At 35.8% G+C, this 13,678-nt stretch overlaps 1 pseudogene; it reads left to right on the forward strand.

Moving 5' to 3' along the window:
* LOC101593150 overlaps positions 1–13,678 on the forward strand; it is a 34,881-nt pseudogene that overhangs the window by 15,924 nt on the left and 5,279 nt on the right.

The following is a 13,678-nucleotide window of genomic DNA, read 5'->3' on the forward strand; positions in this document are numbered from 1 at the left end:
GGGGCCTGAGACTGCATTTTGTTCCTTCTCCTTGTCATTTTGTATACCTGTCTTCTGACCTTTGGTGTAGAGCTTAGATAGAGTTATTACCTTAGCACCAGGCCTGGATCTGCGAAGTTCGGATTCCTCTAGGTGGGTGTTGTTTGGATCTGGCTGCTGTGCTCCACTTCTTTCTGCTGCAGGTGTTAGAGTGGAACCCTTTGTGTCTCTCTGGCAAGATGTTCTGCTCCTGAATCAGCTGAGTGGGTCTTGCCTCTAGCCTCTTTGCAGGGAGTTCTGCTGAAGGGTTCCCTGCTGGGCCTGCAGCCTGGGTCAAATGAGGATCCGTGGGCCCCGGGTGGTCTCATTCACTTGCCAGGCCTGCGCTCTGGGTCTGTTAAGGATCCCACCGTCCTCGGTCGTCTCCTGTGATACACTTTAAATGGGATTTAAAACATAGCTAATGTTTTTGCCAAATGCAAGCCTAATTATGTCATGATTAGTTCAACAAAGTAACTTTAAAATGAAGAGATATGCTTCCAAAGTTGAATCATGTGACTTAAGAAAGAGTTCAACATAACACAGTTCAGCATATTTAGCTCTTTATTTCTACTCTTCTTTTTCTTTTTTTCTTTTCTTTTTTTTTGACACGGTGTACAGGATGTACAGGGTCTCACTGCATAGATCAGACTGCTAGTGATCCTACTGTTTACAGCCTGCCCAGGGGCAGAGCTGGCACTGCCGGCCTGGGGATCAAAATCCCCGCCTCTGCGTTTGCCTAAGCAGACGTTTTAACCTGCTGAGCTATTTGGCCGCCCCTTATTTCTACTGTTAAGAGCTACATCTTTTACAATATATGTATCATTTACCATACTAGACCAACATAATTATTTTTAATTGCTTAAATTTTGTTCATTTACATTGGTAAAACTACATAAAAACTATGACAACAATATTTTATAAGTTACCCAATTCCATGTATTTCGTTATGACAGCACAAGTGGGCCAGGATGCCCTCTGTACCTCAATTGTCCCACTGATAAAATTAGATCAACAATGGTTTTTATGTCAAAGGTTTGTTGAGACAGCTAAGATAAAATCCTTATAGTGTTCAAACTATAAGAATATGTGGAAATGAATAAAAATGCTTCTAACTGCTCTTGACACATAATAAACTAGATCAAAATATCAACAATTATGGCTTCCGCTTTGTTAGACTAGCTCAGCTTTGAATTATAATCATGTTTAACAAATTAGTAGTGGCAAAATAAGCCAAAGGGGTCTGACTGCCTCTTCTAGGAACCTGAAAGAGAGTCAGTGAATGGATTTTCATTTTCCACATGGAGAAAAATTAATGAACTCTCTCCCTCTCCCTGATTGTCTTTATTCAGTTTTCTGTAAAAGGTAACTAGCATTTTCTGCTCAATGGAATAATGTGTGTCCATACAAAGTTTTAACAATATCTCCAAGTCACTTGATATAACAATGAGATATACTATGGGAGCCAGGAGGTAGCTCAGTAGAATAAGCACTTTGCTGGCAAGCGCAAGGGCCTGAGTTCAATCCCTGGTTCAAAAAAAAAAAAGAAAAAAAATGAGATATACTATGGATCATAACGAATATTATGAAACATAGCTACAAGATTGCAAGCTAGAGGAATCAGTAAGAAAAATTAAAGTTATAGGCCTACTATAGTAAAATATTCATTGGAAAAAATCTGGTATAACCTATTTTAAAAGACATGCAAATTTTAATATGCAATACCACAATCTGAACAGGAGACTCCAGTTACAATACATTATAAAAGCTTTTGTTATAAATATATTGTCATGAAAATAAAGTTCTTAATAAAACATCAGCACGTGAAATGCATACAGTTACATGGAAGACACTGCATTATGTTAGAGACCTAAAAGTTAGGTATAAAATTTAAAAAAGAAATTAATGTGTCATCGGTTCATAGTTACCTTAATGAGTACAGAGAGGATCAAAGTGGAAAATGAAATGTTATGAGCTAATCTTGATCACCGACCTCACTGGCTTGAAAGACACTAAAGGAACCAGTGAGCACCATTTCTGGCTGCACTTGAAGACGAGACCCTGGAGGCTACGTCACGTCAGTGGTCTCTTCCTTTCCTCAGCTCTTCTCCTGTGCTCTGCTTGCCTAGGTCCTGAAGTAAGTAGCTCTCTTCTGCCATGCTTTCCAGCCACGATGTTCATACTGGGACCAGTTAAACCTGGAATAAAATCCCTTGAGCTGAGAGTCCAGTGAAATGCCTCTTTTAGGATGATGGTGTCAGGTATTTTGTCTTGTGATGTAAAAGCTAACTAAATGCACCAAACATAGTAAAACATTATTAACGTAAGATAAGAAAAATCCTTACCTTTGCTAAAATATTTGCAGGAGTGGCTATACCGACACATTAGTAATATCAAAGTATGGAGAGGACTCAGGAGCTACACAGAGCTGTTAGGTCTCATTCTTTTCCACAATATGCTAGTGGTATAAACTGGCATATTGGGAGAAAAACAAATAAAGCTGAAATCAAATTGGGCCATATGTTAAAATATGGCTATCTAGACTGAAAAAGAAATTACAGAACAATTATTACAAGAAACATGGGAATTTTAGCAAAATTTTTAAAGCTGTGGGATATAAAATTACACTACAAAATAAATCGCATTTACAGACTCTTGTCCCTATCAAGTGGAAAACATAATTGTGAAAATGATATATAATAAGATGACAAGTTCAGTTCTCAATTCTGGCCAGAGTTATTTATGCACTCAATTGAATTCCAATTAAATTCTCCCACAGAGCTATTTGTCTTCCTCTGTCTTTCTTGTGCTTTGCAAGTATAACTTGAGATGATTGTAAATTTATTTGGAAGTGTAGTTGACCACTTATAAAGAATGATAATGTGAGGATGGGAGATGAAATTTGCCCTGTTTGTTATCTAGATGAATTATTATAAAGTTAAATTAAATAACACAGTATGGTATTGATATAGATACAAAAATTACAGGAAGGATTCTGACAGGAATTAGAGCAAGTTCCAGCCTTGCTTGAGCAATTTACCAATTTGGTGAGAACCTGCTCTTCTCCATAAAGGAAAACAAACTAGTCTATTATTCAGCATGAAGACCTTGGGCTCAATTCCCACTAGTATGGAAGGAAAAAATAAAGGAACATATCTTCCAATATGTCCTCTTTTGAGTGATAACAAGCTTAAACTCAAGAACAGTGAAAAGTAACAGACTTCCAAAAATTCTGCTAGCCCAGTGGATTATTTATACAAAGAAAGCAGGAAATTAGTCTTTTGACTTATACTATGTGTATATTTATATCTCATGAGAGATAAGAATGATTTCAGATGGCAATATTTTACATGACAATTTAAGACATATTTTTAAAGTAGAGAAGATAATTTACATTCAGTGTCAGTGATTAGTTCAGCAGCATTAAATATGAGCTATGTTAGAACGAAATGAAGAGCTATGAATGAGAAAAACTACATAGAACACAGATGTAGAAGCTATCACAGTAGACAAGCAGTATGAGTAAGAGTTATAAATCAGTTGAAGAGACACAACCTGATAAAAATGAGAAAATGTATATAGGATCACTCCACATGATGGCAAACCCAAATAATCAGAAGGCGTGTAAGGATAGCCAATTGGATTCATAATCAGGTACATGATGAACATTATAACATAACAAAGTTTTGTGCTACTTCACTGCCAGATGTGAAGAACCTGGAAATACCAAGCTTGAATGAGGGCCCAGGACGGTGAACATTCAGAAGTACTATAATGGAATCAGAGGTCAGTGGATCTCTCTGGAAAAAAAAAAGGTGTTTGATAAGTCTTCAAAGAGTCCATACTCTATGATCCATTATTTCTAGCCCTACAGGTATCTACCAAGAGACTAATAGAGGAATGTCCTCAGCAGCACAGGATAGCAATTTTTTTAAAAAATTGTAATGTTCATGAATGAAAGAATACATTGAGAAATGGAAAAAATACATTGTGTTAAATTTGAAGAATAGTTATAAATATGTGTGATAATGTAATGAATATAGGGAAATAATATGAAAAAAGAAAATAAATTCCAGTAGAATATATATACTTCAAGTTCCTACTATTTTTTGAATGAACACAAATGCCATTTTTTTACAAGTATTCAATAATGTAGCAGGAATATCAAGACTACAGGAAATAGTGAACATAAAATGGGGGTTATTGAATGAGGGAAGGGATGAACTTGGTAGAAATTACAACTACAAGGCCACCATTTTTTTCTCTGACAATTACTTTGCTATCATTTCACATAAAGAATGAGTCTACCATTTTTCCTTACATCTAACAACACATATATTTTATAAATATTTCTTTAAACTAAGTCACTCTTGTTGCATAGGTTCTGCTTTACCTTGGTCTTAGCCATCCAGTAGAAAAGTATGAAGATGAAATATAGGAAGTAAAGCCATGTTGTTATGTTGAGCTGTGGGGGACTCACGTCAATAATTTCTGACATTGCCAATTAAACAGAAGACCCAATGCTATTATGGGCTTCTGTACTCTTTTAGAATATTTTGCTGAGTTTACACACCTATAATATTCAACAACGGAACTTAAAAAAAAATTGGGGTAAACTATGAATGTCCATTTTGTATCTGTGTATTCAAAGTGGTTGGGATAGATATATAGTTGTATTCTCTTAATGAATAGAATGATTTTTTCTAATGGTGTTTGTAAGTAGGATCACAAGTCTGCATCTTGTACAGCAATTAATGACTAAGAAGAATATATGCAGTGTATTATTTGTTGAAACTGTACTTTCGATTTGATTTGAAACTGTCTCATTGCTATATGTTTATCAATAAAACTTTGAAAAGAAAAAAAAATAAAAAAATAAACTAAGTCACTCTTTAATTCCTTTTATATCTTTATTATTCAAAATCTATTTTTAAGCATTAACCTAAAATAATATGCTGTTCAATAGTCTCCCACAGAAAGATACCTTTTGCAAGTTCCTTTTCTATTCAGATTTCTTTGATGTGAAAGTATCATTTAACTTTGCATATCTTGGTGGATCTCAGAGTCTATCTAAGGAATTGTGTATGCTTTAAAAAGTCAAACAATTAGAAAATCATGACAGTTTCACAGTTAAAGTTATTCTTTCATTTAGCAGTTTATTTCACCATGGAATATGTACTATTTTCTGTCCCTGCTGTATGCTAAGCTGAGGAAGGTGATTGGTCTCTCACTGTTTACAGTTTTAGAAGCAGCCATAAGACTAGTCTGCAGACAGCTCTTTGCAAAGCTGTATGAGGAGAACACTGCCAGAGGAGCAAAAAATGCAGGTGGTTTAAGAGTTGAAAGGTGGAAGAATGATTGCTGGGGTAATCATGCAGCTGTTTCAATACTATTGAAGCCTGGGGAACTTTATATGCAAATTTCTAGGGCTCAGATCAAGCACTTGGAAGAAAGTCTAGGAAGGAAATTGGAATGTCATAATAGGAAATGAGAGGAAGTGTGGCCTCTTTTAAACAACAGCTGTCAGATTCTTTCTGGTAAAGGAAAAAATACTGTCCAAGTCGGATGAGGTGGGGTCCATCATGTTGTCATCTGTGAGTTAAATTTAGATTGAAATTCTGACCCTATCTGCCTATGCAGTCTTTGGAATGTAGCACGTTATGTTCTGAAGAAGGATTAGGCTATGAAAGTGTGTTCGTATGTGCTCATGTATGTTCATGCACGTGGTCATGACCATGCTCTTGCGGTGAGTGGACGTAGGCAAGCAGATAGTAGAGAATGAGAATGTGGCACTTCTTACAGAGACCCTTAGCAAACAGAAATATAAGTGCACAAGGCAAATCAAAATTCTGTTGGTGTAGTCATCTCTTGAGAAAGTTCAGGCACTATCACATCTTTAAGAATAAGAATCCTGTCCATGTAATTGATTTATTTATATAGTGGCTGAACTCTAAATATCTGCCCCATCTCTAGGCCTTCATTTCAAATTTCCTGCTGTATATCTCCAAATGCCTTAGCAATAGACATTCGTGCTCAACTTTATCTCAAAGGAAGTCCTCACCTGTCCTTCCACGTGACTCCAGGCACCTTTCTAAAATCGATGTCAATGTATTTTTCTTTGTTGCACATCCTTAAAACCTACAGAAATTTCCTCAGTAATTTCTCCTCATTCATTCTTCACCACCTAAAGCCAGTTCCCATATGGTGTTAATGCCCTCTGTAACATCTCTTTCATTCATCCCATCCTTGGTATTGTCATTGACATAGCCAATAGTTTATGCTCTTGTGACTTGAATTTTGTGTGGTGTCCCATTGACCTGTTTTGCTCTGGTTTTCTATTCAGGCTCCTTTACATCTACCAAATATATTACTTGGTTTTCTTTTCTTATCTTTCTTTTTTTTTACTGATTAGGTACAGGATTTTACTATGCAGCTTGGACTTATAGTGATCCTCCTGCTTTCAGCCTCCCCAGCACTGGAGTTAAAGGCATGTGCCACCATATCCTGTCTCCGTGGTGGGCTCAGCATGTCTTGGGGGCATGGCCAGCATGTCATGTGCTGATGGGGTAAGCAAGCACTTAGTCTGCTGAGCTATTTTGCTGGCTCTCCAAGTTGTTATTTGTATAAGGCAAATCCAATTAATTTATCCATATAGAAACATCCTTTAATAAAAGACTCTTTCTTCTTTTTTACATTCCAGGCCACCAAAATGTGGCATTCTTTTAATTTTCTTTTGTCAAGAAGTTTATTATCTGATCCAACATAGTTTAAAGATTGTATTGTCTAATTTTGTTTACACCCATTCTGAGTAGAGTGAACACTGTCAAGGTCTCATTTAGAGCTGAAAACACTTCTCATAAATCTTTATTTACCTCTAAAATGTTTTTGTATATGTTTTGTAAGCTATTTAGCTACTCTCAACTAAACCACATATTAAGCACAAAATGAGGCCAAGGGGTTAAAAAGATACATGAGCCAGAGTCTTACACAGATGTACAACATCTGTACTCTATGTATTATCTAAACATAGAGTCTTAGAAATTATAGATAGACATGTACTATTAATTTAGTTTTTAATTCTTAATAATATCAGTAGACCATAATATTTTAAGTTAAGATAGGATTTCTTTAAATCTGTCTCCCAAAGTCTTCCTCAGTTATGTTTCTGTTATTGGATATAGGGTCCAATATTACAATAGGGTGAGAAAAACACATCAGCAGCTCTTCTTTTCATGGTAAACTTGGAAAATCAGTGTCTGTAAAAGAAAATCAATTTGAAGGGCAGAACTAAGAGAACAGTCTGTAGTGTGACACTTTAAAGGTAGGGTGTACTTTTCATTCTTTGAAATTTTGTGCTGAATGAGAATAGGGATGGTGGTGATAGCATAGCTGAGGGCATTAGAAGAAGGAGAAAAGAGAGAGAACTTGCAGTTCTCCTGTGCTACAGGGTCTGCGAGCAGCCAGGACTGTTCACACTCACTGGGAAGGACTTCCTTGGCCTAGAGGGCCCCGATCCATTGTAATGAAAGCAGTTTATTATGGCGTCTCAAGCAGGGTGGCCAGGAAGAGCACGGAGCACTTTCCACAGATTTCTTTAGCAGGGTCATGTTTCTGTTACAATGGGCAGCAGATCTCTTCCTTTCATTTATTTTCTCAATTTTTATTATTATTATTACTGTTATTTTTTTTTTAGGGTGGAGCTGGCACAGCATGTGGTGAGGGAGAATCAAACCGTGGTCCGATGCACCTGCCTGGGCTTGCCCAAGCAGGAGCTTTAGACCCCTAAGTTGTCTCACTGACCCTATTTTCACACTTTTAATGATACACATAACTTGCTTATCACACTTCTTTTGATGCCACCTGACTCAACAGCTGGCTTCTCATAAATCTCTTTAAAAAATAAAATAAGCATTGTTTATCCTCCTTGTCTCCATTATGTCTGAAATGGGCATATTCATGTATTAAACAAATGTTTTAGTTTTTTCTTATAGGCTTGTATTACTGCTAATTATAAAAAAGCAGAAAAGACACATAATAAAAGATATTGATCTTTAATGAAAACAAACATTGTTAGAACTTTTCCTAATATTCTTGTCTTAGTTAATTCATTGGCCTTTTCTGATTAAAGTCACAGCCAAATACTCTGTTTTGTTAATTTTATATTACCTATATGCACAGAAACCAAGGTATAAGGTTATTTACTTGTAGTTCTAACTCTCTATTGAATTATATTTTCAATAAAATGTAAAAATTTCCTTTCACCAATAAAATTGAAGTTCATATTGATTTACTATACTCTTGACTTCAGAATTTTTGGTCATAATCCCAAGAATTTTCAAAGAATGAGGCAATATTTTTGCAATTTGATCATTCTTATTTTGACCTTTATTTGATTTTTTTCTTTTAAAATATCTAATGATTTAATTGCATTCGTAAAATACAACCCAAATAATTTGAAATGCACAGTCCTTTATTATTAATCAATGTAGTTACTTGTACATAAGTCTACACAGCACATTTTCTAGTGAAATAATTATGACATGAATTACTAAAGATAAATTCTAAGCAGAGTGTGGTGGCACACTCCTGTAATTCTAGCACATAGGAGGATGAGGCAAGAGGATTGCTATGAATTTGAAGCCAGCCTGAGCTATACAGTGAATTCAAGGTCAGCATGAACTACATGGCTAGAACTTGCCAAAAAAAAAAAAAAAAAAAAAGGAGAGATTCAGTTGAGCTCTGCAGAGTTGAGACCATGTGCTATTTGATGACTTAATTTCCCACTACTCTGTCTTATATAAATGCCTGTAAAAGCTTTATTTGTACAGCTTGCCATGAGGTAATTTGTCCTTTTCTTGGGGCCAAGGCAAATGCAAACTCCAGCCCTGCAACAACGCAGCAGAACCCAGTTATAAACTGGCCATGAACACTATCTATAATATGCTTTCCTAAATATTTTTCAACATTACTAAAAATGCAGAAAATAAAACATACACTGTTAACATTCATAAATCAAACTCTAGCACTCAGTAGTAATTCCTTATTTTATATTCATTCATTGAAACATCCTTGTTTTCCTAGTTTTATTACAAGTTTTAAAGTATAAAATACTAAGTCTTTTACAATTTCTTGAAATTTAGATGTAATTTATGGCTAAAGTTAGATCCAAAGTAAGTGAGTGTTACTGTTTTACACAGGAAATATCTACTTAGGTCATTTCCCAATAGTTACACAATCCAAATTAAATTCACTATTTCTTCAATATTCAGAAGAAAGATTGATTTAGGAAAGAAAAAATGAAGTATAAGACTTGTACATAACCTGAATTTATATATTAATTAGTAAATGAACAATTCATTCATCCATTAAAGTTTGTTATATTTATCATTTAACAAGAATTAGGCCATATTTTAACACTATACAGTATAATTAATTATCTTAGTTTTCTGGAATTGTTACCATGAAAATGAGGAGATGAGATTAGCATCTATTTTGAAGTTATTTTAAGCCCCTATTTATAGAATTATATTTGTTTTACTTGCATTGTTTGTTGCACTTCTCAATAAACTATTAAATATTTTGTAAAAAAACCAATTGTATATTGAGCTGTTAGTCACCACTACCAGAAATCTAAAATAGCTGATCTTTATGAAAACTAGAATAAATAACAAGGTGACACAGAGTATTGACTGTGTGATTACTCAATTCACACCTTCTTATCTTAAAAGTAATCTTAATGATAGAAAATAGATTGTCCAATACAAACAAAACAGTGAAGCATATCCCATTTATAGTTGCAATATATTTAATGCCATTAGAACTTAGAATTTTATTGGCTAAAGAGATACCAGTCATCTATCATATTTTAGAAAATATTTTTGATTAACAATAAAAGCACTAAGATTTCTTACAATGGAACTCTTTATTATATATATATATATGTATAATATTTTGTTAGTCATAATAATGTGTTTAATCATCTCTTGCTATATCAATTTTAACTAACAACTCAGAAATCTAATTGACATCCACTACTTTTGTTTTCTAAACAATTATTTTCTGTTCAGATTGTATTATGTTTGTGACTCTTGCCAAAAGGTGAAATTTGATATTTCCTTAAATGCTACATATTTCCCAGGTACAATTAAGGACATCAATGTGCCACCAAATCAGATGGAAATGCTCCAGTTCTGAAGCTAGAGATGTGATTATCTCTGAAATTGACATGTGGAAGATTTCCCAAAATTTAAAGTCAGGTGCCACAGAAATCTGACAGAGTTAAGGGAAAATAAATCCCCCTAAATGATATTGCCCCCAAGTACTCCTTGCAAATGAGGTTTCTGTTATCTAGCTTGGATAAGAAAGGCCACAAATCACATCATTCTTACCCAGATATGTTTAATTTAGCTTCTTCAATGAGTTGTTTCAATAAATTGAAGTGCTAGTGTAATAATTTGGAAAGCAAAGAGGATATTCACTGAATTTTCAGTTTGAACCACATTTATAAGGCAAAAGATACAAAAGCAGCATTTTGGATGACTTCCCCAAAGCTCATGAAAACCACACATTTATCCACTTCTAAAACCTAACTCATGGAAAATAAATGCAAACTCAATCTTGGGGGTATGACTTAGTTTAGTTTTTCCACTATTGGCTTTTGTTTCTTCTTTGTCCTAAAAAAATTGTGAGATTGGGAAAGAACAAAAATGTATTTACAAACCTAGTCACTGAAAAGGTATCATCTTAAAATATAGGTTAAGTTCTTGATTGAATTACTTCTAGATAGCAAACTTTTCTTTCACAATAATTGTGAAAAGTTTGGACAAAGGACCATTTGGAGTAATACAAAATCAGTAGTACAAAATACTGCCATTCTCAACATCCAGATGAGGTTGATTCTTGATACATCCTTTAATACTACAGTTTTATATTATGGGTATTCAAAGTTTAGGTAATTATTTTAAACTCTGTTTCCCATTCTTTAGAGGAACTTGTCTCTGACTTCACTGACCAACACAAACTTGTTTGAGGATTATATTTACCCAGTAAACCTCTTGGGCATGTGCAAAATTAGAGATTAAACATGTTTTGACTTTATATGAATGTTTGAAACACATTAGAAGGCATTATTCTATAAACTGCAACAGAATTGAAACTGTTCTTTCTTGTTCTCTAAAACAACTTTGCATTAAATACACTATTTAATTTTAATATATTTTTCTAATTGGCACATTATGTTCAAGTATGATTTATCTAATTTGCACATTATTTTAATTTGCACATTATTTTCCATCTTAAATTATGAATAACACTATATATATGAAGTAAAAACAAATCCAAAGTTAACAATTTCCAAATTAATTTGATCAATTTGTGAAATCATACTTTATAATTTATCTGCTCTAGCTAAGAATGAGTTATCTTGTTAACTTGGTACAATTAAAACAGGTATGGGGCCGGGGAGATGGCTCAGGGGAATAAGCACTTCCCTGGCAAGCGCAGGGCCTGAGTTCAACCCCTGGTTCCGCAAAAAATAAATAAATAAATAAATAAATAAATAAATAAATAAATAAATAAAACAGGTAACAAGCTCTTCTCTTATTTTATAAGGCTTATAGTCCAAATTAAGTGAGTCAATCAGATAATTAAAATAATTATTTCATATACTATCAGCATTTGGGGTGTATAGTTACATTAGTGACGAACTTCAATTCATGGCAAGAATTTTCATTTGCCAATACTATCAAAAGGAAGAAAAATTCTGGCTGCAGTAAAGACAACCCACTAATAATTAAATGAAGTTGCGTAAGGTATTAGAATTACAAATGTGTTCAGCCATGCTCTTTTTGATAAGCAAAACAAGCTCACTTAACATTTATCCAGAATATTACAATAAGCTAATTGCCTTTTTTGGAGTAATGATGAATTTTGCACATATAATGCCCAAGTTATTTTTTTATGAAGATTTTGCTTTCAAGAGACGAAAAGAATTTTGAAATGTGATTCTAGTGATGTTTTAAAAAGCCAGGGGCCAGGAAGATGGCTCTGTGGAATAAGCGCTTCCCTGGCAAGCACAAGGGCCTGAGTTCAATCCCCAGTTCTGCAGAAAAAAAAAAAAAAGCCAATAAAGTTGATAGTGACTAATCACATTCATGTTTGAAGGATAGAAAATGCCAGTAGTTGAGAAAAGGAGAATGTTTTCCTGTATATTCTCTAGTGAGTTTAACTAAATTGTTTGCTTTACTTAGTTAACACTTGAGTGTTCTGCCTTATCTTGCATAAAAATGATGCATGGAATTTTTTGAGAAAAAAATTAAATAACGTAAGCATAGTAGAACTTTCCTTTAATGGTTATTACTTCCTGTCACTCCAGATTCCTTTATCTATCTAAGAAGCAGCAGAATCCAGCTGCTGAAGACTGGTTCCAAGGCATGGGCAGTTCACTTTTCTCTGTGGTGATTCATGAAAGGAAAGTGCAATCTGAACAACCATTTTATTGCTCTGTCCAAAAAAGTCGTAAAGCATCTATGTTTGAAAATATATTCCTTGTCTCTTTTACAATAACTTAAGATATTTTCCATACAATTGAATTTAATTCCCAAGAGGCACCTCTTTTAAGAATACTAGAGTGAAAATAATACATAATGTAAGAACTTATTTTGATCGGAAGTGGAACAACTAATGAAAATGTTGCTTCTGAAATTTCAGGTCAAAACAATCTGAGAGGGCCAGCCAAGTCGCTCAGCGGATTAAAGCACCTGCAAGGAATGGGGGAGGGCTCGATCCTCAGGGCTGCTGTGCAGCCCCCGTCCCCGGGGCCCACTGAGACAGCAATTGAGATTGAGTGTGGAGATACGCAGCTGTAATCCCAGCTCTTGGAAGGCTGCAAACTGGTGGATCAGTACAATTCCGATCTAGTAGCTAGACCCTGGACACCCTGCAGACCCTTCCCTAAAAAAAAAAAACAAAAAGAAAAAAAAGAAATTCATTAATATGATCATTTAACTTTATTTTTTGAAAACTTAGATTAGTATTCCTTTCCTTCTTTTTGTGGGTGGCGGTAAGCGAGAAGGGAGCGCACGAAGGGCTCGGGCACACCCCGGGAATACGAGGTGGCGGGGCGCTGCCTGCCGAAGTGCCGCATGCCGCCTCTCTACCGCACGCGGATTTTCGCACCCAATCATGTCGTCGCGTTTCTGGTGCTTCGTGTCCCGGCTGAAGAAGATGAAGACGCCTTCGGGGGAGATCTTCTACTGTGGGCAGGCGTTTGAGAAGTCTCCGCTGCGGGCGAAGAGCTTGGCATCAGGCTGTGCTGTGACTCCCGAGTGGCACCCACAATGTGCACCGGGAGCACCGGGACGTGACCACGGCGGGCGCATCACCCAGTGCTGCCGGGACGTGGGTGCCGGCACCGAGTCCACACCCGCTCATCCAGATCGAGACGGTGGAGGAGATCGCAGCCAGCAAGGGCCGCCGGCCGCTGTCGAGCAGTTTCAGGACTGGAGACCAAGTTCCCGCTGCCCCACCCGGTCCTGCGTCACCGCACAAACCCCACTTCATCACCAAGAGGCCAACACCTTCTCAAGGAAGTGTCAATAAACCTGCTGCCCCTTGGAAAAAAAAAAAAGTCTCCTCCTTCTCCTCCTCCTCCTCCTCCTCC

The sequence above is a fragment of the Octodon degus genome, unplaced genomic scaffold (assembly GCF_000260255.1).
Source record: "Octodon degus isolate 3935 unplaced genomic scaffold, OctDeg1.0 scaffold00024, whole genome shotgun sequence".
Classification (NCBI taxonomy): Eukaryota; Metazoa; Chordata; class Mammalia; order Rodentia; family Octodontidae; genus Octodon; species Octodon degus.